Here is a 25,832-nt window from a genome sequence, read left to right as displayed (position 1 = left end):
TGAGTGCGCGGCTCCCCCACTCCTGGCGGCTGGCCGTGGCTTCTCCGCACCGCCCCCCAATGCGGCCCTTCAGTCCGTGAAGGCTCCCTGCGGGCCTCGCGTTCGCGCTCGGTTCTACCCCCCGCAGCCCCTGCTCGTATTCGGTTCGCCGACCCCTCTTCGCCACCCGTTCCTCTTCCCATGATCCGTCGCTCGGATTTTGACCCTTCAGTCCCCGACTCCACCGGCTCCGTTCCCCGCAGCCCGGCCCTCTCGGGTCGATCTGCCCTCCCCACTCCTCACCCCGCCCAGCCCCAGCCTCCTGTCCATCCCTTTCTTCCTCCGTTCTCCGTCGTCTCGCCTACCCCAGCTCCCTCCCTTGAGCCCCACCCTTGTTCCTTGCTCTTATCCCAGTTGGTCTGCTCTGTGAGGCCCACCCGGGAAGCCCCACGGTGGGTGACCGGCCCTCTTCAGCCTAGCGCTATGAGGGTGGGATCTGGGCGTTGTTTTCCCCAGAGGTTTAGCCGCGAGAAGTGCGGGTCTTACCGAAGGTGGGAAGTAGGGGGGCGGGGGTCCTAGGAAATTATTGGATTGTTTTCACCTGGGTGGGGAATTGGCCGGGGTTTTGGAGGATATATATCTGAATTGGAGGGGACTTGAGGATGGAGTGGTTGGTGAGTGAGGGAGTGGCGGCGGCAGTGGCGATTTTTGCCCCTTGGGTTAGGCTGTGGCCCGTTGGAAAACCTCGTTTTCTTCTCTTGACGTTCATCCCTGACGATCCTTTCGGCAGTGTTCATGCCTTTCCAATCTCTGCCAGATGCTATGTCATGATCGTTTTACTTGGAATTTTTCACATCTCACCTCTCCTTTTTTTGCTTCAAGGCGAAGCAGTATCTGATTCTCCTCACGGTGGTGCAGACAGAAATTACTGGGGAGGTGTTAATTATTCCATTTCATTAGTATTTTCCAAATATATATCAATATTTAGGATTCCTTTGAGAGACGGGTTTAGAATAACGAACATCTTTGTTTTGTAGGATTTCATTTGGGCTTTGGGAGTAGAGAAGAGTAGAGAAGGAATCGATTCATCCACTTGTTATCTAAATTAGATTTGAATATGTAATATCATTTTGACTAAATGATTCTTGTATAGTTAATATTATTTAGTATCTGGTGAGTGAAATTGTTATGTCATTTACCTGGTCAAACTTGTGCTGTCATTGTACTTTGTATTAGATATAAGGTTCTAATTTTGTGATGACCGGCTCTAAAATTACTTCTTATGGTAATTCCAGTTTTATGCTATATTATGCAAACTTCAAACTCTGTAGTTTAGCGATTATCATGCTCTGTTGTTTTTCTCACATTTTTCTTGTCTTTAAAATCGAGTCATTGAGAGATTAGTTAGTTTCTCCCGAGTCATCAGACAATTGAGTTACCTGCTAGATATTTTAGGTTAGGCTATAGAAAACATTTCTTTTGATGGGAAAGAAGATAACTGATAGATAGCAAATAAATTCGGAGCTCTTATTACTACTTTGAACTATTTATACTAATTGGAATGGCATTAAAGTAGGTTAATAATAGTTGCAAAATTGCTTCCAGTTGGACTTGAGGAATCGTTTTTCTCCTTTCATAAATAATCTTTTCTCCCTGACCTCTTATCAAGTCTCCTCTTTGCGTATTTTTCCTGAAGTAAATATAAACTTGTTCCTTTAAGTAACTTAGTGAAACCTCTGAGATTGATCCCTGTCTATGTATTTTGACAGTTTCAAGACAGTACCATACATAAAATACAACTATTGGTCATTATTGATAAATAGGACACACATACACACACACACACAAAGTGCTTATGGTGCACTCTAGGGATTTTATTGCCTGCCTTACATTGTGATGCACAGCTATTTAGTTTGCATGAAAAATACATTAATCTCTGTCTTAAGAAGATTTTAGTGTGAGTAGAGACCATAATTTAAGAATCTGCGAGTTTCCTTTGGACTTCTTGAGTATTTATATTCTAATTCACATTGCAGAGTTTTATGGCTTCTCATTTAATTTCTTAAGTCTTAACTAACTCCCCTTCCTTCCACCGTCTTAAATTTTTTATAACTAGACTTGATTTTTTAGAACAGTTTTATATTTACAGAAAAATTAAGATCGTGCAGAGATCCCATCTAACCCCACCCGGTTTCGTCTATTATTAACATCTTATATCTCTATGGTGCATTTGTTACTGTTAATGAACCAATTTTGATGCATTATTAACTAAAATATATAGTTTATTCAGGTCTTCTTAATTTTTATCTGTCTTTAAACATTCAATTCAGGATGCCACATTACATTTGGTTGTCCTGTCTCCTTCGGCTCATCTTAGATTTTTTCTTTTAGCATTGTGTTTACATGCTTTTTAACTATGTAGAACTGTGAGATTAATTATCTTTTGAGACCACTGTATTGCTCAGTAATACCACCCATTGGCTTTGGAAAGGTTGATCTCTGTTTTCACAAGCAGTGTCTGTAGTTTTCTTATGCATTAGCAGAAGTCTAGAGTCCGTGTCATCTTGATTTAACTCATGAATTTTTTATTTTTAGGTTTTAGAATTCCACAATTCATCTTTCAAAGACTAATCTGTAGCAAAGCCTTGTCTCCTTAATAGCATTTACCATATTTCTAATTCTTACTTGTGTTTATTTTCGTCTGTTTCCCACAACAGAATGCAAGTCCCATGAAGATTAAAAATTATTTTTTTTGTTCATTGTATCCCCAGTGCCTAGAAGAGTGCCAGGCTTATAGCAGGTACTCAGAATGAATGATGATTGAATCTGATAGTAACCAAAGCCAGAGTCATCTTTGTTTTGGTGAAGTCTACATTTTTTCCTTATGCAATTAATAGTAACTCTTTTGGGAGGGGGAGGCTGCACTGCATGGTTTCTGGACCCAACCTGGGATTGAACCCAGGCCAGCCAGTGAAAGTGCGGAGTCCTAACCACTGGACTGCCAGTGAATTCCCAACAATAACATTTTGTACTTACATTATTTGATTGTATATAGGGATAGTCCATATGCTCAGGGGGCATGGATTCCAATAATTTACATACAGCCTTAATCATGGCGCATAAAAAAAGTGACCATAATTTTATACCTTTTTTTTTAGTTGAACAAAATTAGTTTTGTATTGTTAAAGTTATTTTAAATTATTTTCTTTTATTATAGTGCCTGCTGCTGCTGCTAAGTCGCTTCAGTCGTGTCCGACTCTGTGCGACCCCATAGACGGCAGCCCACCAGGCTCCCCCGTCCCTGGGATTCTCCAGGCAAGAACACTGGAGTGGGTTGCCATTTCCTTCTCCAATGCATGAAAGTGAAAAGTGAAAGTGAAGTCGCTCAGTCGTGTCCGACTCTTAGCGACCGTATGGACTGCATGCAGCCCACCAGGCTCCTCCATCCATGGGATTTTCCAGACAAGAGTACTGGAGTGGGGTGCCATTGCCTTCTCTGATTATAGTGCCTAAAATGTGTCAAATGATTATTAAAGACAGATTCATGGAACAGATTTGAAGTTAGGGCCCTCTCCAGTACTCTTGCCTGAAAAATCCCGTGGATGGAGAAGCCTGGTAGGCTGCAGTCCATGGGGTCGCAGAGAGTCGGACACGACTGAAGCGACTTAGCAGCAGCAGCCACAGCAGACTGTTTTATTTAGCTTTTCAAAAAATTAAGGATCTGTGCTCTATAGTGAAGATGAATTGTTTAGTATTACGAAGTCTCATGTTGAATTAATGACATCAGTCTTGGTAATCTTACTGTAGTAAACTTTTATGGTTTCTTTGTATTACAGTAGTATAGATGATTTAATAAAGAAATGTTGAAATACACATCTTAAATCTGTGTATTTAAATTTTATTTGAGGAACCTCTTTTGTTACTACTTTCAACCATTGTCTTGAAATGCAGAGGCACTTCTAAGAATGTCATGATAGTTTAGAGTAGAAAATAATACAAACAAATGTTATCAGTTACAAATTAGGAAGTGTAATCTCAAAAAGAAGCACATACCTGGCTTAGTAGTGCTTTTTTTTTTACTTTTTATTACCTTTTTTACATTAGTTCTTTTGAATTGTAGTATGCAGTGTTGGAAAAAAAAAATCTTAATATCAGAGATAAGAAATACTGAACAGTTTTGACTGGCTAGGTCAGTGCTCTTTGTTTCTTCTCAAAATCCTGTTACGGTTTCACAAATTGTTGAGGCTTCTAAAGAGCTTTTTATATTCCTGTTTACTGCATCAAAAGTTAATTGAGAAAAAAATAGTTAATTGAGAAAATTTTAAAATATTTATTTCATCTAAAAATAATAGTATTAAATGTTACATGTTGACATAATCATTTTAATGAAAGAGAACTATTTTCCAAACAAAAATTTAGTGAAAGAGTGGCATCGTTTTGCATATTTGCAAATCTCTGTAATGTCTGATATATTAAACGTCATCTGGTTCTAATAACTGCTTCTGCATTCAGTCTCTTATAACATCACACATCATATAGGCTCTGAGAAACTCCAGTATACACTCAAGAGAGAATGAAAGTGATAAAAAGCCAAATAACATCTTGATTTTATGAAAATGGTTTTGACCCTCAAGAGAGTAGTGGGCCCAGCCAAAGGGACCTAGAGATCTTGGGAGTTGGTGGACCATATTTTGAGAACTACTAGGTTCTAGATAATATTAAACCAGTTGTATCTTATAGCTTCATATTGTATTTAGAACGGAAGGAATTTTTTCCATATCTTGTTTTGAAATGGTAAAGCTAATCAGTAAAGCTAGTAATTATGAGCACAGTGTTTTATTTTAACTCTAATCACTGATGTTGGGCAAATTATTGACTTCTTTATAAAATAAAAATAATAGGACCTATCATACACAATTATTGTGGAGATTAAGTTAGTTAATAAAAGGTAAAGTATTTAGAAGAGTGCCTGGCACTGAAAACTGCTATGTGGTCAAATAGTTTAATATGAGCCTACTCTTAAGAAATAAACATTTCATCATGGAAGAAATATATAATGGGATTCCCAGATGGCTCAGTGGTAGAGAATCCACCTGCCATGCAGGAGACACAGGAGATTCAGGTTTGATTCCCTAGGTCAGGAAGATCCCCTGGAGGAGGAAACAGCAACCAGCTCTAGTATTCTTGCTGGGAAAATCCCGTGGATAAAGAAGTGTGGTGGGCTACAGTTCTTGGGGTCGCAAAGAGTCAGACATAACTGAGTACACACACATGCACACACAGTATAGTGTGATGAGTGCAGTTACTTTGAAAGGTATAAGTAAAAGGTACAGAGAAGTGACAGAGGAGTATGGTGTTTCGGGAAAGGTACGTTGTAAATATGACTGTCACTGTTATTGTTTTCCCATCTATTTGCCATGAAGTGATGGGACCAGCAATAACCTCAGATATGCAGATGACACCACCCTTATGGCAGAAAGTGAAGAGGAACTAAAAAGCCTCTTGATGAAAGTGAAAGTGGAGAGTGAAAAAGTTGGCTTAAAGCTCAACGTTCAGAAAACGAAGATCATGGCGTCCGGTCCCATCACTTCATGGGAAATAGATGGGGAAACAGTGTCAGACTTTATTTTTCTGGGCTCCAAAATCACTACAGATGGTGACTGCAGCCATGAAATTAAAAGATGCTTACTCCTTGGAAGGAAAGTTATGACCAACCTAGATAGCATATTCAAAAGCAGAGACACTACTTTGCCAGCAAAGGTCCGTCTAGTCAAGGCTATGGTTTTTCCAGTGGTCATGTATGGATGTGAGAGTTGGACTGTGAAGAAAGCTGAGGGCTGAAGAATTGATGCTTTTGAACTGTGGTGTTGGAGAAGACTCTTGAGAATCCCTTGGACTGCAAGGAAATCCAACCAGTCCATGGGGTTGCAAAGAGTCAGACACAACTGAGTGACTGAACTAAACTGAACTGAATGATGGTAATGGTGAAGATGGAACTCTTGAGAGTCCCTGGGACTGCAAGGAGATCCAACCAGTCCGTTCTAAAGGAGATCGGTCCTGGGTATTCTTTGGAAGGACTGATGCTGAAGCTGAGACTCCAATACTTTGGCCAGCTTTTTCACTCTCCACTTACACTTTCATCAAGAGGCTCTTTAGTTCTTCACTTTCTGCCATAAGGGTGGTGTCATCTGCATATCTGAGGTTATTGATATTTCTCCCAGCAATCTTGATTCCAGCTTGTGCTTCATCCAGCCCAGCATTTCTCATGATGTACTCTGCATATAAGTTAAATAAGCAGGGTGACAGTATACAACTTTGACATACTCCTTTCCCAATTTGGCACCAGTCTGTTGTTCCATGTCCAGTTCTAATTGTTGCTTCTTGACCTGCATACAGATTCTTAGGAGTTCTCGCAGGAGAAGATGAGCACACGTCCTTCTACTCTGCCATCTTGTTGGAGAAAATCCCAAAAAGGAACATGGGAGAAAGTTTTTTTAGACCTTGTGTATCTGAAAATGTGTTTGTACAGCCCTTACACTGAAGTTTGGTGGTGTTAGAATTTTAGGTTGGATGTGTTTTTTCTTCAGAAATTTGAAGACATTAATATATTGTCTTGTAGTGTCTAGTGTTGCCGTTATAACTCTTCGTCTTTTGATCGTTCATGATAATGTGTTTGTTTTCATTTTATGTGCTGAGTAATAGGTGTAAATCCTTTCAAATTGGAAACAAGTTTCGTTTCAGGAAAATTTCTTGACTTAACTAATGTGATATTCTGTTCTCCATTTTCACTCTGGAATTCTTATTAGACCTTGTGGATTGATCCTCTAATTGTATTTTATCTTGTCCCTTTTTCATTTGTTTCTGTTTTAATTCTCAAAAGATTTTCTCAACTTCTATTACATTTATTTTTGCTATCATTTTAATTTCAAAGAGCTCTTTGTTTTCTGATTGTTTCTGTCTGTAGAATCTTTTTTGAGTCTAGCATCTTCTCTTGTCACTAAAATTTTTTTTATTGAAGTGTAATTGATTTTCAACGTTTGTTAATTTCTGCTGTATCTCTTGTCATTTTGAGAACATTAAAAGGATTTGACTTTCTCATTACTCAGTTTTTTGTAAATTGCTTTTTACTTTTTATTCTAGTTTTTTAATTTCTTGTTTGATGTGGTCCTCAGAGAACTAGTACTCTTAACTGTCTGCCTTTTTTTAAGAGTTGAGCACAAAAATTTGCTTTTAAGCTCTTAGGTGGGTTTATTGGGCATCTCTGTAGGACAATTTGCCTGATTTCTTTTGGGGGAAAGTCTCTGATGTTAGCTCTTTTAAGTCTTTTTGCCAGTCACATTTCTTAAAGGAGAGTTGTCCAGTGTTCTGCTGGAGAGGATAAGTTTGGTTGCCAGCTTTCTTGGAGCTGAATGGAGATGTGTACTTTAAATTAGAAGGTGAGTTAAGTTGTTTATAATAGGGAAATAGAGAATGTGATTTAGATAGATTTTAGGCCACCTCTGGACTAAAGATATTTTGATCTATAGTTCCATTTCACAAAAAGACTGAGTTCGTTTAGTTTTAGATAAAGCATTCCTTTTGTACTTCCAAAATTCTTAAAACTTTCCTCTCTAGAATATTGTACATTTGTTTTCAAAGTTTTTACTGTAATATTTTGTCTTTTATGTAAACACAATCTAAATGGTTACTTTATTCTAAATCTGATAGTTCTTAAGGCTGCACAAAATCCATCTTAGATCTTTTAAATTTCTGTACTTGGTGTCTAGCATAATGTCCTTCATATAGGCAACCATAAGATATTGAATCTGGCCAGTCATTAGGAAACTGATCTTTAAGAAGATGACCTAAGCACCAGCATATTGACATTAAGTAAATAGAACAAAACTGGATGGCTATTGCAGTTATTAATTTGCAACCTCTTATGTTTGTTTTTCAAGTTGTTTAATATGGAATGTTTATTTCCTTTGGTCCATGAAATTTTTATAGTTAATGTGATGTGGGGGAAAAGTTGGAGGGCAAGAGTTAGGGATACTGAACTATGATCTTTGCTCTACCACCTTATATAGTATGTGCTCTTAGAGTTTATTTTAATCTCTATGTAAAATGAAAAGAATCTACCCATATAATGTGGGCTGCATAGGCTCCATGCAGGGATTTACTGTCAGCACCCTCTCGTATTCCTACCGATTTAATCCTCACAAAGCCTCCAGAAATTGAAAATAGTTCCTCTCCACAGAAAGACTGAGTATGTTTAATTTTAAATAGAGGATTCTTTTTGTACTTCCAAAATTCTTAAAAACTTTCCTCTCCAAAATATTGTACATTTGTTTTCAATATATTTACTGTAGTATTTAGTCTTTTATGTAAAAACAATCTAAGTGGTTATTTCAGTCTCAGTCTGATTGATATTCTTTCTCTATATGTTTGTTTATTTGACTGGGTTGGGTCTTAGTTGCATCATGCAGGGTCTTTTGTTGTGGCGCGTGGACTCTAGTTGTGACGTGCAGGCTCCGTCGTTGCAGCATGCGGGCTCTCTAGTTGCAAGGCATGGCCTCCGGAGTGCTCGGGCTTAGTTGCTCTGCAGCATGTGGGATCTTAGTTCCCCCATGAGGGATTGAACTTGCCTCCTCTGCACTGCAAGGCAGATTCTTAACCACTATTTATTTTCATTTTACCATGAGGAAATTGAGGCACAGATAAGTTCAAATAACTTTTCTCAGTAGTGTTGAGTTGGCCAAAAAGTTGCTTTCATTTTTTTAAGTTAAAAAATAAAAGACACATTTTTCATTTTCACCAAGAACTTGATTGAACAGCCTATTCGCTGTTTTGTTCTACTACCTTCTACCATTTTTAAGGTAACTTCATAATTCCATCTTCCCAAAACTTTTTATTTTTTTGAGCAAAGAACTGTTCCAGGTGCCTTTTACAGTCTTCCAGGGAGTTGAGAGTTTTTCCATTAAGAGAACTTTATAAAGACTGAAATAAATGGACATCTGAAGGTACAGTGTCTGGTGAATATGGCAGATGAATCAGAACTTCCCAGCCAAGCTGTAGCATGTATCATCAGAGAAACATACAGTCTTGCATTATCCTGATGGAAGATTGTTTGTTTTCTGTTGACCAGTTCTGGATGCTTTTCCTTAAGTACTGCTTTCACTTAGTCTAATTGGGAGCAGTTCTTCTTGGAATTAATCATTTGGTTTTCCAGGAGTTCGTAATAGAGGACCCCCTTCTAATACCACCGTGTATACAACATCATCCGGAGAAGGCACTGGCGACCCACTCCGGTACTCTTGCCTGGAAAATCCCATAGACGGAGGAACCTAGCAGGCTGCAGTCCATGGGGTCGCTAAGAGTCCGACACGACTGAGCGACTTCACTTTCACTTTTCACTTTCATGCGTTGGAGAAGGAAATGGCAACCCACTCCAGTGTTCTTGCCTGGAGAATCCCAGGGACGGGAGCTTGGTGGGCTGCAGTCTATGGGGACACACAGAGTCGGACACGACTGAAGCGACTTAGCAGCAGCAGCAGCAGCATACAACATCATCATCTTTGAATGAAGACCAGCCTTTGGTGTGGTTGGTGGTGTTTCATTTTGCTTGTTCCATGATCTCTTCCATTCCACATGATTGCGCAGTATCTAGTTTTCATTGCCTGTCACAGTTTGTTTTAAAAACAGAACGTTTTCATAGAGATTTGCATGCAGAAATACAGTGAACTTATATGGAACCCAGACATCAAAGTGATTAACAAAACCAAGCTGATTTTCAGCCCGTGGTTTTCAGCGCTTGATTTAGATATTTTGAGTATATCAGCTATATTCCACATGGTATAATGTTGATTGTTCTCATTTAATGTCTTTGCTTTGATTGCTATCAACTTCGATTGGTCTACCCAACTGTGGAGCATCATCTATTGAGAAATCTCCAGCATGAAGCTTTGCAGACCACTTTTGACATGTTCCATCAGTCACAGCACCTTCTTCATATACTGTGCGTCTTTTTTGCATTTTAGTTGGTTTCTACCTTTATTGAAATAATAAAGCTTAATATGCCGAAAATGATCCTTTTTTCTTCCATCTTCAAAATGACTACACAAAAATTCATGAATTTTGATAATTTTTTAAAAAAAAATGTACACTGATATGACATCTGTCACAATACAATCTGATTTTGTTTTGAATGAAGTTAAAGATATCTGAGTGCTACTAGAGCCATCTTAATGGGGAAAAAAGAATGAACCTTTTACTTGGCTAACCCCAATATATACAAATGTATACAGTTTAGTAACTGGCCACACTTGGGTTTCCGCTCAGCAGTCTGGTTCTGGAGCTCTAGTACTGAAACACAAAATCTGTACTACCCTTCCTTGATAAATTTTGTGTAGGTGAAATTTGTGCAGAAAGTACAGGATACTTTGGTGTTCCTGAAACAATAAGAGTGAAAAAACTGTAATCATCTGTGGAAAGCTGAACTATATGAACTAAGTCTGTTACATAAATTTAAGTGTTTCTCAGGTATTTTGCTGTACTGGAATTTTGTAATTTACATGACAATTTTTAATACATGTCACTTAAACTGTTAAGTAGATAGTAAGATAAACAAATTAGTTTTAAAATTCAGTGGCTTTGATAAAATTTGCTTTGGTGATTGTTACTGGCTAATACTGAATTATCAAAATCACTTCAAAATGTTGCTTATACTCAAGGAACATTATAGGTTTATTTAATCATGAAATTAAAATGTGATATTCAAATGAGAATTGTTTAGTCACCTCAAGAAGCAAAAGTACAACTGAAAAAAGTCTTTGAATTTGTAATATCTTACAGAAAAGATAATGGCTTATTAATTTTCAGTTCTAAGATCTGAACAATAGGAGAAAGGCTTAAGCTAAAACATGTGAATTTAAGTCATATATATGGAAGAATTTCCTGACTGAAAACATTGTAGAAGCATTAAGAGTGGGTTATGAAATCACCTGAAGATACTTCCTTTTTTGAACAGAGAAATGATTTCTTGGGAGAGTTAGGCGTGCTCAGACAGAACCAGAAGTATAACTACAATGCTTAACATTCTATTTTGTGTTCTGCAGAACCATATTTGTTGATAATTAAATGTTCTTATTTGTTAGTTTTAGTTGGTCTTACCTCAATATAAGCTTCATTTAATCAGACCTTCTGGTGATGGTCTGGATAAATTTATTTGTATAATATAGAATAAATTACATGACATGGGTTGGGAGTGGGATAGAAAAAAAGGTATTAGAGTATAATGCTATATGAAGTTTTGTATGTATGGTTGCACAGGAGTGTTAGGTACAAATGCTAAAAATACTGTTGAACAAAAAATGAATAGCCACAGTGTTCAGTATGAGATTGGTTAGTGTTTGAAATGATCATTTAAATTGCTTTTATATGGGAGGATATAATGAATGTTGTGTAGTCACTAAGTTGTGTTCGACTCTGTTTCCACCGCATGGACTGTAGCCCTCCAGGCTCCTCTGTCCATGGATTTCCCAGGCAAGACTACTGGAGCAGTCGCCATTTCCTTCTCCAGAGGATCTTCCTGACCCAGGGATCAAACCCACATCTCCTGCATTGCAGGTGGTATCTTTACTGCTGAGCCACCAGGGAAGGCATGTAATAAATGTACCAGTAGGGATTTTGAAAACTGTTTTGGAGAAGTAAGCTTAGCCGAAGAGCTCTGAATGAATACAGAAGAAATGCAAATACCGAAGAAATGCTGTTTTAAAATTAGATATGTTTAATATTTATGTGAAAAGGAGCTATTCTAATTTCTGGAAATCTTGTGATCATTAGTGGGTAGGAATAATTCAAAGAGGACTAAAATATGTCTTTAGACAATGTAAAAGAGCCACCTAAGTAGACTATACTCTTGCGCTGAAATATTGGGGTATGAGGAAGATATAACAACTTCAGGGCTTGACCAGATCCTGATCTACTATTTGGAGATTCTGTCTTTAAAACAAAACAAAAACTAGTTGAACTAAAATACTAAAGAATTTATCCTCCACACCTAAATAATATATACCTATATTGTAAGGTATGTTTATTGGCAATTTTAAATCCCATGAGAGCAAAGCCTTTAGTTTTCTTATTTCTTGTAACTTAAAAAGTATGCTGGAAATGTGTTTTAATAGAGTTGTAAGGAGGGTATTTTTGAGCTTTGCTTTTTTCTTTGGGTTTTTAGTTTTGATTACTTTATTGTATTATCAGAAGTATTTTTCCAAATCAAAATTATTTGGTTAAATTCTGCCATGGACAGAAAAGTTAAGGTGTACATCAAAGAGACTATACTCACAGTTTAAAGAAAAACTTTAAAAGTCAGTGACAGAGACACTGTGATAGTCTTAAACTGTTGCTTCATTCTCCTTCAAAACATGTGTCCTTTATTCTCCATAAAGAAAAACCAAACGTGTAATTTTTTCTTCTAAATAGACCAACTTATGCTTGCTTGCGTTTTTCACTTTTTTTTTTTTGCGTTTTTCACTCTTAATGACAACTTTTTCATAGAAAATGTTAGCTTTAATGTAGATAGATGTATCAGTCTATAAAAATCTGAGTTTTGTGTCCCATTTTAAGTAGTTTTTCCATAGTGTGAGTAATGGAGATAGCTTCCCGTATAATACTTTAGAAATTTTGCTTTGCTTTTTGTGTTTTGTTTTGCCTTTCACATTTAGGTTTATAATCCACCTGAAATTGTATTTATGTGTACTATCACATAGATGTCAGGTTTAATTTTTTTCAATATGGATGTGTAATTATCCCAACATCATATATTTTAAAACATTTCTTTTCCTCAGTGCTCTGCCATGTCAATTTTTTAATGAATGAATGTCTGTAAATTCATTTTACAAACAGTCTGTTTCTGGAATTTCTGTTCTGATCATTGCTTTGTCTACTATTGCAATAATACAAAACCTACTCATAACTTAATATAAAAATTATTGATTTACCAGAGAGCAAATCCTCCCACCTTATTCTTTTTATTTAAGAGTGGCTTGGCAATTCTGGACTTCTGCGACCATGGGAAAAATTTTTTAAGTAGAGCTTCAATGTTTTAGTAAGATTTAAGATTTTCTTTTCTTATTTTTTCTTATTTTTCTAGGACTGTGTACATTTCATCTAATGTTTCAAACTTATTAGCACAAGTTATTCATGTTCTAATGTCTGCGGGATCTGTCTGTAGTCATGCTTCATTAGTTTCTAATACTCATTATCTGTACCTTTCATTCCTTGGTAAGATTTACTAAAGGTTTATAAGTTTAATTCTGGAGAAGGAAATGGCAACTCACTCCAGAATTCTTGCCTGGAAAAAATCCCATGGACAGAGGAGCCCAGCGGGCTACAGTTCATGGGGTCACAGGGTTGGATGCAACTGAGCACATATAAATTTAATGTGTTTTTTTTCCCCCAGAAAACTATTGACCAGCCTTGCTGATTCTCAGTCATGTGTTTTCTGTCTTATTTCTGCTTTTTATTTCCTTTCTTATGGTTTCTTTGGTTTATTTGCTGATGTTTTCCATCTTCCTAAGAGAGAAATATATAGCTCTGGGTTTTTTTGTTGTCATTGTTTTCCTAATATATGCTGCATATAAGTGTGTGTGTATAATTGTATAAAATTCGCTTTAGGTACTATTGTACTGTTTTGGAGATTTGTTATGCAGCATTTTTGTTATTCAGTACAAAATGCTTTCTAATTTCTGATTTCTCTTTTGACTTATTGGTTATTTAGAAGTTATTATTTTCAAACACTTGGGGAATTATTTTTTATAATTTTCTTTATATTTTTGATATCTAATTGTACTGTGGTCAGAGAATGTATTTTCAGTGTTTTTAATTTTCTTGAGACTTTATTTATGGTCCATATGTTATGTCAGTTTTAATAAGTATTCCCTGTGTGTTTGAAGAGAATGTGTATATATTAGGTGCAGAATTCAATATATGATCACTGGATCAGTTTTGTTAATCAAGTGGTTCAAATATTCTGTGTCTTTATTCAGTTTTTGTCCTGTTATTGAGAGAGGTATGTTAAAATTTCTCATGATTGTGTCTCTGTATGTTTATCCTTGTAGTTTTTCCATTTTTAACTTGTGTTTTTGAGCCTTTGATATTAGGTGTGCACAAATTTGGAATTGTTGTTATAGTCTTGGTGACTTGAACCTTTTATCATCATCAGGTGTTCCACTATTTCTAGTAATGCTTTTTGCCCTTAAGTTTACTTTGATGTTATCCACCTGCCAATGCAGGAGATGTGGGTTCGATCCCTGTGTTGGGAATATCCCCTGGAGGAGGAAATTGCAACCCACTCCAGTATTCTTGCTGGGACATCCCATGGACATAGGAGCCTAGTGGGGTACAGTCCATGGTGTTGCAAAAGTCAGACATGACTGAGTGAATGAGCACGTACTAATATACTTACTCTGATGTTAGTATAGGTTTGATTGGAGGATAATTACTTTACACTATTGTGATGCTTTTTGCCATACATCAACATGAATCAGCCATGGGCGTACCCATGTTCCCTCCCTCTTAAGGGCTTCCCCAGCTGGCACTAGTGGTGAAGAACCTGCCTGCCAGTATAGGAGATGCAAAAGATGAGGGTTCAATCCCTGCATTGGGAAGATTTCTGGAGACAGCATGACAACCCACTCCACTATTCTTGACTAGAGAATTCCGTGGAAGAGGAGCCTGGTGATCTACGTCCATAGAGTTGCTAAGAGTTGAACACAATTGAAGTGGCTTAGCACACGCACTCCCTCTTAAATCTCTCTCCCACCTCCCTCCCCATTCCACCCCACTGGGTTGTCACAGAACACTGGCTTTGGGTTCCCTGCATCATACAGCAAATTCCCACTGGCTATTTTACATATGGTAATATATATGTGTCACAAGCTGTAATCAAAGATTGCCTGGAGAAATATTAGCAACTTCAGATATGCAGATGATACCACCCTTATGGCAGAAAGTGAAGAGGAACTAAAGAGCCTCTTGATGGTGAAAGAGGAGAGTGAAAAAGCTGGCTTAAAACTCAGCATTCAAAAACTAAGATCATGGCATCTGGTTCCATCACTTCATGGCAAACAGAAGGAGAAAAAGTGGAAACTGAGGCAGATTTTATTTTCTTGGGCTCCAAAATCACTACGGACCGTGTCTGCAGCCATGAAATGAAAAGGTGCTTGCTCCTTGGAAGGAAAGCTTGACAAAGCTAGACAGCCTATTCAAAAGCAGAGACACCACTTTGCCGACAGAGGTCCGTGTAGTCAAAGCTATGGTTTCTCCAGTGGTCATTTGTGGATGTGAGAGTTGGACCATCAAGAAGGCTGAGTGTGGAATTGATGCTTTCTAACCATGGTGCTGGAGAAGACTCTTGAGTCCCTTGGACAGCAAGGAACTCAAACTAGTCAGTCCTAAAGTAAATCAACCCTGATTCATTGGAAGGACTGATGCTGAAACTGAAACTCCAATACTTTGGCCACCTGATGCGAAGAGTCAACTCATTGGGAAAGACCCTGATGCTGGGAAAAATTGAGAGTAGGAGGAGAAGGGGGCAGCTGAGGATGAGATGGTTGGATAGCGTCACTGATTCAATGGACAGGAGTTTGAGCCAACTCCAGGAGGTAGTGAAGAACAAGGAAGCCTGACACGCTACAGTCCATGGGATCACAAAGAGTCGGACCGGGACATGACCTAGCAACTGAACAACAACAATGTATATGTTTCAATACTATTCAAGTCATCCTGCCCTCTGCCTCCCCCATTCTTACAAAAGTCTGTTCTTCATATCTGCATCTCCTTTGTGTGCTAAGTTGCTTGTCATGTGCTACTCTTTGCTACCCTATGGACTATAGCCCACAAGGCCCCTCTGTCCATGGGATTCTCCAGGCAGGAATACTGGAGTGGTTGCCATTTCCTACTCCAGGGGATCTTCACCAACCAGGATTGAACCTGCCTCATATTTCCTGCATTGGCAGGTGGGTTCTTTACCAGCAGCATCACCTGGGAAGCTGCCCTGCAAATAGGATCATCAGTTCCACCTTTCTAGATTCCATGTATATATGTTAATATATGATGCTTGTTTCTTTCTGACTTACTCATTCTGTGTAATAGGCTCTAGGTTCATCTACTTTATTAAAACAGACTCAAATGCATTCCTTTTTATAGCTGACTAATAGTCCTTTGTATATGTACCACAACTTCTTTATCCATTCATCTGCCAGTGGACATCTAGGTTGCTTCTGTGTCCTAGCTATGGTAAATAGTGCTGCAGTGAAGATTGGGGTACATGTGTCTTTTCAGTTATGGTTTCCTGAGGGTATATACCCAGCAGTGCAATTGCTGGGTCATATGGTAGTTTTTTTTTTCCCCTAGTTTTTTAAAGAATCTCCATACTGTTCTCTATAATGCCTGTTGCATTCCCACCAACAGTGCAGGAAGGTTCCCTTTTCTCCACACCCTGTCTAGCATTTACCGTTTGTAGACTTTTTGATGATGCCCATTCTGACTGATGTGAGATGATGCCTCATTGTAGCTTTGATTTGCATTTTCCTAATATTGAGCATCTTTTCATTGTCTATTAGCCATCCATATGTGGATGCAGAGTCTTAACTGTGGGACTGTCAGGAATGTCCCTCTGTCTTTTTACATTCATCATTTTTGTATTCTTATGTTTCAGATGTGTCTTAGTAGTCATCTAGTTAGGTTTTGTGTTTGTCCAGTCTGGTAATTGTTTTTAAAATTGGAACAGTACATTTACATTTTTAAAAAATATTTATGTATTTTTGGCTGTGCTAGGTCTTCATTGCTGCATGGGCTTTTCTGTAGTTGATGCAAGCGGGGATTAATCTCTAGTTGCAGGGTGGGGGTTTCTCATTGCAGTGGTTTCTCTTGTTGCAGAGCACAGGCTACAAGGAGCTTGGGCTTCAGTGTTTGTGGCACATGGGATCAGTAGTTGAGGTTCCTGACCTCTAGAGCACAGACCCAATAGTTGTGGTACATGGGCTTAGTTGCTCTGCAGCATGTGGGATCTTCCCTGGATCAGGGATCGAACCTGTGTCTCCTGCACTGGCAGGCAGATTCTTTACCATTGAGCCACCAGGGAAATCTAGTACATTTACATTTAATATAATTATATATTTGGATTAAAAATAAATCTACCATCATTTTAATGTGCTTTTTTTTGTCCCGAGTATTTCTTTTTTCTCTTGTGTTATTTGGATTTGTAGTCTTTAAAAAAATTATTCCATATTCTTTACTAGTTGGGGTGTTATACGTTTTTTTTTTTTTTTTTCTTGCTATTAAGTGATTACCCTAGAAGTTGTGGCACACAGCCATGACTTACAAGTCTACAGGTAAGTGATTCCTTTACCCTTCTGGACAATTCAAGGACCTTGGCACTCTAACTCTACTTACCATTCTTCCTTCTGACTTGACTTACAATGTGTACTTTAAGTGTGTGTGTGTATAAAACCCCATGTTACCATTTCAGGCAACGATTAGATTTTTATTTTATAAGGAAACCTTTTGATTGAAGTGCAGCATGTAGAAAAGCATATAAATCCTAAGTGTCAGCTTGAATGAGGAAATTTGCTAGTCATATTGACCTGAATATTCCCATCCTTATGAAAGCTATTTCTTACATTGATTAGTAAATTTGGCCTTCTGGTTCTAAAACCTGTTTATTGAGTTTTATGATGTGTGTCCCTGTGAGCTATATCTATTTTTAACTTGCCAAAAATGCAGACTCTTGACAACCTTAGTGAATGCTGCCTACTTGGTGGTTTCTTTCATTATTTCATTTCGTGCAGGCAGGTACCAAAACTATGAGTGTAGCTGTGATCAAGATAGACAAGGTCCCTATTCTGCAGCTTATCATTTATAAATTGGGAAAGGTAAAATGGTAAACAATGCATAAATAAGGTAATTTGAGATGTTTCTTATATTGCCATTTTTTCTAGTTTTCTCCCACTATAAAAAGTGGATCTTGCTTTTCCTTCCCTTGTGTGTGGGTGCGTAGTCACTCAGTTGTGTCCCGACTGTTTGTGACCTCCAGGCTCCTCTGTCCATGGGTATTCTCCAGGCAAGAATACTGGAGTGGGTTGCCATGCCCTCCTCCCAGGGGATCTTCACAACTCAGGGATCGAACCCAGGTCTCCCGCGTTGCAGGTGGATTCTTTACAGTCTGAGTCACCAGGGAAGCCCTTCCTTACCTTCAGTGAAGTTGCTCAGTCGTGTCCGACTGTTTGCAACTCCATGGACTGTATACTACCAGGCTCCTCCATCCATGGGATTTTCCAGGCAAAAATACTGGAGTGGGTTGTCATTTCCTTCTCCAGGGGATCTTCCCGACCCAGGGATTGAACCCAGGTCTCCCGCATTGTAGGCAGACGCTTTACCGTCTGAACTACCTTAAATTTCTACAATTAGACTTTAAAAGTTCTTGAGTAAAGCTAATGTAAAACTTACGCTAGAATTTTGAACTTTGCACTCAACTGTTCTTTGAGGATGCAGATTTTTTTCTAGCTCATCTTTTTAAAATAATTTTTTTATTGACGTATAATTGATTTGTGTTAGTTTCTGGTGTACAGCAAAGTGAATCAGTTTTAGATATTTATGTATATGTAAGTGTGTATGTATGCATATATTCTTTTTCATATTCTTTTCCACTATAGTTTATTATAGGATATTGAATATAGTTCCCTGTGCTATAAATAGAACCTCTTTATTTTCTATATAGTAGTTTGTATCTGCTAATCTCAGACTCCTAATTTATCCCTCCCCCACCTTCTTTTCCCTTTGATAACCATGTTTGTTTTCTAAGTCTGTAAGTCTCTGTTTTGTAAATAGGTTCATTTGTATCATATTTTAGATTCTGTGTATAGGTGATAATCATTTGGTATTTGTCTTCCTCTTTGTGACTTATTTCACTTAGAATGATAATCTCTAGGTCCTTCCATGTTGCTACAAATGGCATTTTTCATTCTTTTTGATGACTGAGTAGTATTTCATTGTATATATACACCGCATCTTCTTTATCTATTCCTCTGTTGGTGGACATTTAGCTTGCTTCCATGTCTTGACTATTGTAAATAGTCTGGTATGAACATTGGGATGCATGTATCTTTTAAAATTAATTCAGCTCATTTTATCCTTAAGATACATTCATAGATGGATGTTGACTCTGTTGTGAGAATAAGTTAAAAGCCTTGCTGCCATCTAAAATACTTCTTGAAATACAATCTTAGGCTGAAAGTAATTTTTTTTTTTTCCACTGCACCACGCAACTTGCACAGTCTCAGTTTCGTGACCAGGGATTGAACCTGGACCACAGCAGTGAAAGCCCAAAATCCTAGCCATTTGGCCACCAGGGAATTCAGCTGAGAGTAATGTTGAGAGGTAATTTAGTTTTTCTCTCCTCCAGGCAGAACTGTATCTGATACTGAATTCATAAGTTCATAATGTAACCAGAAAGAAAAGTTCCACAAAATTAGGTTACGTGAGCAAAATCTCAGAGGCTCAAAGGAACATGTTATGCAAGAAGAATAACTAATAGCCTTCCATCACTGTCAGATGTTTTTTATGTTTGGCAGGGGTAGGAGATGACAGTAGTTTGAGTGCCTGCTAAGGATCTTTAGCTTATGAATACTGGGGAGCATTAGAATGTTTATAAATTGATGAATGATACCTCTGGCAGTGGGCCTCCAAGGTGGCGCAGTGGTAAAGAATCCACTTGCAGTGCAGGAGACGTGGGTTTGATCCCTGGGTCAGGAAGATCCCCTGGAGGGGGAAAAGCAAACTTATTCCAGTATTCTTGCATGGAAAGTCCCATGGACACAGGAGCCTGGTGGGCTACAGTCCATGGGGTCGCAGAGAGTCGGACATGATTGAGTGACTGAGCACAACATAACAACAAACTCTGGCAGCGTAGAGAATGGACACTTACTTTGCACAGTGCTTTCTTGTTGACTCTTGTATGGGTGCATATTTGTGTCTCAGTGCATCGTAAACTTCTCATGTCTTCAAGGCCTTACTGTTATTTGGTTTTCAATCTCATTCTCCAGCCTCCTTGTTTCCTAGCAGTTGGTAGTTTTGGAATGAAGTGAGAAATAGTAGCCATCCAAGAATTAATATATTTGTTTATGTTTTATTCATCAGTGAGTCTTTACCTGTATGTGAATATCTTTTCTGTCTTCTTGTGTAATTAACTATTTTTTGTTTTTACTTAGGATATCTCCATTTCATCAGCCTGGAAATTCATATTATAGATATAATGCCTTTAACATAAATATTATTGTAAAGAAATAAAAAATCTTTATTAAAAACAACTTTTGAGCCATATTGTGAAATTACTTATTTTAGCAATTTATATGACTGAATTCATTCTCCCTGTTTTTTTAATGTGATTGTACAAGTGTAGTTGTAGTTTTCTTCTTTTAAAAACTTTAGGAGAAACAATATCTTTATTCAGTTTTGGTCCTTAGAGAAAGGTTACTAGCTTTATTGAACTTCAGTGTTTTTGATTAGGTTTGCTACGTGGGTGTAGTGTTAGCTTGGTTTAATTGATTTTCTGTTTTGCTGTAAAATTGCATCACCTAGGTGAGACATCCTGGGTATAATATTGCAATGAGTTTTGCTTTCAGCTGAGCTTTTTTGCTGTGGTCCCTAGGTACCTTTTTCAGGTGTCTTTGTTACCATGATGGACTACAGATAGTGTTGTGGTTTGTTGTATTTTTATGCTTAACTCTGTTACTAAAATCATAGCATCTGATTTAAACTTGTATTATCATAGCACATTAATCTTTTATAGTGGTTTATTTTTGTGGGGAAAAGTTAGAAAATCTACATATCTTGTCTCTTTCAGTGTTACTTGGCCAATGTAGCTGACAAGGTTCGAAGCAGTTGATAAATGTTCATTTATATATGTTGTAGAATAACTGAGACTTATCTTTTTATGCAAACATTAGTCTTATATTCTTTGAATCCTAAGTATTCTCGAAGAATATATTATGTAAGGAATTACTTTATAGAAGTTAACTTACAGAAGTTCTCTCTTAAATTAGTATCCTTTGGTTTTCTGGAGGCCCAATAATTAGTTCTCTAATCTTTAGTAATCTTTAGCACTGATAACTAATCAGTGCCTTTTTTTAGTTATCTTTAGTATTCCAATATTAAAATTATTATACATAGCAAAATTTACCATTTTAACTTATTTCTATTTATACAAGCTGTCCTTTACTGTTACTATCCCCCAGAGGTTGCTCAGATTCATGTCCATTGAGTTGGTGCTACTATATAACGATCTCATCCTCTGCCACCCCCTTCTCTTTTTGCCTTCAATCTTGCCCAGTATCAGGATCTTTTCCAGCCTGTCAGCTCTTCGGATCAGATGGCCAAAATATTGGAACTTTAACTTCTGCAACAGTCTTTCCAAGGAGTATTCAGGACTGATTTTCTTTAGGATTGACTGATTGGATCTCCTTGCAATCCAAGGGACTCTCACTTCTCCAACCCCACAGTTCAAAAGTGTCAATTCTTTGGTGCTCAGACTTCTTTGTGGTCCAACTCTCACATCCAGTATATTCACCTTGTTGTACAGTAATCACTATCATAGATTTTTAAGCACAGCTTTATTGAGATAAAACTGTATGCCACACAGCCCTGCTTTCCCGTGGAATCTGAAGGAACTCTCAGATTTTCCCCCTCTAAAACTGATACCTAGGTTAGGTCATCATGGTGACTGGAGAGAGGTTGATGAGAGCTGTTAGTTTTTAAATTTGGTGGATCAAAAGTGCTATAACTCCAGTCAGATTCAGCAAGATCATTCTGCAAGACCATCAGGTTCTAATCAAAGTCCAAGCATGTGATGTAAACCTGGTGAACACATTTACTTTGGTGCTTAAAGTAGAAAACCACTTCTATCTTATACTCCTGGTTTAGTTTTAGTTGGGATAATAGACGCTGTTGGAGGACATGTATTTGCTTTCAAGAAACCTGACAAGAGTTCTCACTACCAGCACATTTCAGGGGGCTACACAAAGTATGGTCTGGCAGGCAGTCAAATTTGTTTACACACTGCCAGAAAAACTGGACTTTAAACAAGGAGCTCCTGTATTTTACTGCTTACTGAGCTCTGCTCCACAGTACCCATGTGAAAGCTGGAGGAAGTATTCAGGTTATGGGGCTGGTGGAGGAGTTGGGTAGGCAGTGTGCCACATTGCTAGAGCTTATGGCTTAGAGGTTTTGTGCACAGCTGATTCTGAAGAAGGACAAAACATTGTTTAGCAAAATGGACGCCATGAAGTATTTAATCACAAAAAAGCTAAGTTGATAAAATTAGGAAATCTGTTTGTGAAAAGAAGTTGATGTGATTATTGAAATGTTAGCTAATGTAAATCTTAGCAATGATTTGAATCTTTTGTCACACGGAAGACAAGTAATAGTTGTTGGCAGCAGAGGTCCTTTGAAATAAATCCATGGGACATCATGGCAAAGGAATCTAGCATAATAGGATTTGCTCTGTATTCATCTACCAAGGAGGAATTTCAGCATTTTGCAGCAGTCCTTCAAGCCAAAATGGAAATTGATTAGTTAAGATCAGTAATGGGTCCTCAGTATCCATTGGAAAAAGTGGCCTAGCCTCATGGAGATGATATTCATAGCAGTGGGACTAGTGGAAAAATAATTCTCTTAAAATGATTGATCCTTTCATAGATTTCCTATGTAATTAGAGGTTTCTTACTTCAGTTTTATGTACGCTACATTTTCTTTAATTATCATTCATTTGACTCAGTGAGTTTTCTAATGTTAAAAAGATTTATCTTTAGAGATCATAGGCATTGGAGTGCAGTTTATTTAATACTGGCAGCATTCTTTATGCTTTCTGTCTCTCATCAAAGTACCATCATAGTAGGAAATTCTTGATACTTGATCAGTAATTCCATAATTTCGACTAAAACATCAAAAGAGGACTGCTTGATTTCCAAGCCTACTTCTTCAGATAAAGGTTCTTTAGCCTCTGCGTGCATGCATGTTCAGTCACTCAGTTGTGTCTGACTCTTTGTGACCCCATGAACTGCAGCCCACCAGGTTCCTCTGTCCATGGAATTTTTCAGGCAGGAATACTGGAGTGAGTTGCTGTTCCCTCCTCCAGGGAATCTTCCCAACCCAGGGGATAGAATCCCTGTCTCCTGCATTGGCAGGCAGATTCTTTATCACTGAGTCACCTGGGAAGCCCTTAGTCTCTGATTAATTTTTTGGACTAAACAAGACCCCCTTTTGAAACTAATCTCATCTAGATCTATAAGTCTGTCAGAAGGGCAAGATAAACAGTATCCAGATAAATTTGTTAATTTTCCAATATTTCCCAATACATTGTGACATTCACTAGTTTAATGGTTGATTACCAATGATCCATATATTCTGTGAGGACAGCAGCCTTATCTTTGGTATAATATGATACTAGGTATGTAGTTTCCAAATAGATAATTATTCATTGATTCAATTTCAAGGTAGAGTTAGAATTATCTTTTTATGTGATTGGGATTAAATATTTTTACTTCATTAATGAATTCGGCACATTGAGAATGATCTGCTTTTGTTTTTATAACATGGTAGCTGTAATAAATTCTAGAGGAAATTTAAAAAAATTTTTTTAATCATATACCATATAGTTCACTCATTTAAAGTGTACAATTCCATAGTTTTTAGTGTATTCGAAAGTTTTGCAACCATCACCAATATCACTAATGAACATAGATGCAAAACTTCAACAAAATCCAGCAATACATTGAAAGGATCATACATTGTGATCAAGTGGGATTTCTCTCAGGGATGCAGGGACTTTTCAGTATCAGCAAATCAACCAGTGTAATATACCACATCAACAAATTGAAGAAAAAACCATATGGTCATCTCAGTAGTTACAGAAAAAGCTTTTGACAAATTCAACACCCATTTATGATAACAACTCTACAGGGTGGGGTATAGAGGGAACATATCTCATATAATAAAGGCCATATATGACAAACGCACAGCTAACATCATAGTCAACAGTGAAAAGCTGAAAAACGTTTCCTCTAAGATCAGAAACAAGACAAGGATGTCCACTCTTGTCTCTTCTATTCAACATAGGTTTGGAAGTCCTAGCTTCGGCAATCAGAGAAGGAAAAGAAAGGGAATCCAATTTGGAAAAGAAGTGAAACTGTCACTGTTCGCAGATGAAACACTATACACAGAAGATCCTAAAGATGATACCAGAAAACTGCAAGAGCTCATCATTGAATTTGGTGAAGTTGTAGGATACCAAATAAACACACAGAAATCTGTTGCATTTTTTTAAACTAATTTATTTTCAGCTGTGCTGGGTCTTTGTTGCTGCGTGTGGGACAGATTTCTCTAGTTTTGATGGAGCAGGGGTTACTCTCTAGTTGTGCTTGGGCTTCTCATTGCAGAGCACTGGCTCTAGGACACATGGGCTTCAGCAGTTGTAGCACATGGGCTTAGTTGCTCTGCAGCATGTGGAATCTTCCCAGACCAGGGCACCCCTGTCTCCTACATTGGCTACCGGGGAAGACCTCCGTTAGATTTCTATACACTAACAATAAAAGATCAGAAGGAGAAATTGAAGAAACAATCTGTACTGCTACATGTTAAAAAAAAAAGAAAAGACATTCTTTAATACCATAAGCAAAAATAAAGTGGAGTAAAGGCCTAAGTGTAAAACCAGATACTATAAAACCCTTAGAGGAAAATATATGCAGAACACTCCTTGACTTAAATTGCAGAAATATCTTTTTCAGTTTGTCTCCTAGAGTAATGGAAATAAAAATAAACAAAAAGGATCTAATTAAACTCAAAAACTTTTGCACAGAAAAATAGAACATAAACAAAACGAAAAGACAACCCACAGAATGGAAGAAGATATTTGCAAATGATGTGACTGACAAGGAATTAGTCTCCATAATGATACAAGTGAACTTAATCAAAACAGAAAGAGACTCACAGACTTGAGAAGGAACTTAAGGTTACGGGGTTGGGGGGGCGGTGAAGGGGGGAGGAGGGAAGGGTGGGTGAGTGGATAAATTGGAAGTTTAGAATGGACATGTACATACTACTATATTTAAAATAGATAACCAACCTCAGATATGCAGATGTTATCACCCTAATGGCAGAAAGTGAAGAGGAACTAAAGAATCTCTAAAGGAACTAAAGAACTAAAGGACCTCTTGATGAAGGTAAAAGAGGAGAGTAAAAAAGCTGACTTAAAACTCAACATCCAAAAAACTAAGATCATGGCATCTGGTCCTGTCATTTCATGGCAAATAGATGGGAAAGATAGAGACAGTGGCAGATTTTATTTTCTTGGGCTCCAAAATCACTGAGGATGATGACTATGGCCATCAAATTAAAAGACACTTGTTCCTTGGAAGGAAAGCTATGACAAAGCTAGACAGCGTTTTACAAAACAGAGACATCACTTTGCTGACAAAGGTCCATACAGTCAAAACTATGGCTTTTCCAGTAGTTATGTACTGATGTGAGAGTCGGACCATGAAGAAGACTGAACACCGAAGAATTGATGCTTTCGAACTGTGGTGCTGGAGAAGACTCTTGACAGTCCCTTGGACTGCAAGGAGATCAAACCAGTCAATCCTAAAGGAAATCAACCCTGGAAATTCATTGGAGGGACTGATGCTGAAGCTCCAATACTTTGGCCATCTGATGCAAAGAGGCAACACATTGGAAAGGACCCTGATGCTGGGAATGATTGAAGGCAGGAGGAGAGGATGAGATGGTTGGATGGCATCACTGACTCAATGGACATGAGTTTGAGC

General features: G+C 37.8%; 1 protein-coding gene and 1 pseudogene across 2 annotated transcripts in view; both read left to right on the top strand.

The window, feature by feature from the left end:
- The window catches only part of RAB6A (RAB6A, member RAS oncogene family), a 90,842-nt gene that overhangs the window by 557 nt on the left and 64,453 nt on the right, over positions 1-25,832 (top strand). The window lies entirely within an intron of this gene.
- Positions 7-25,022, top strand: LOC132342341 (zeta-crystallin-like; annotated as a pseudogene).

Source organism: Bos taurus, chromosome 15 (assembly GCF_002263795.3).
Source record: "Bos taurus isolate L1 Dominette 01449 registration number 42190680 breed Hereford chromosome 15, ARS-UCD2.0, whole genome shotgun sequence".
NCBI classification, from domain to species: Eukaryota; Metazoa; Chordata; class Mammalia; order Artiodactyla; family Bovidae; genus Bos; species Bos taurus.
This window is presented reverse-complemented; position numbering and strand designations above follow the sequence as displayed.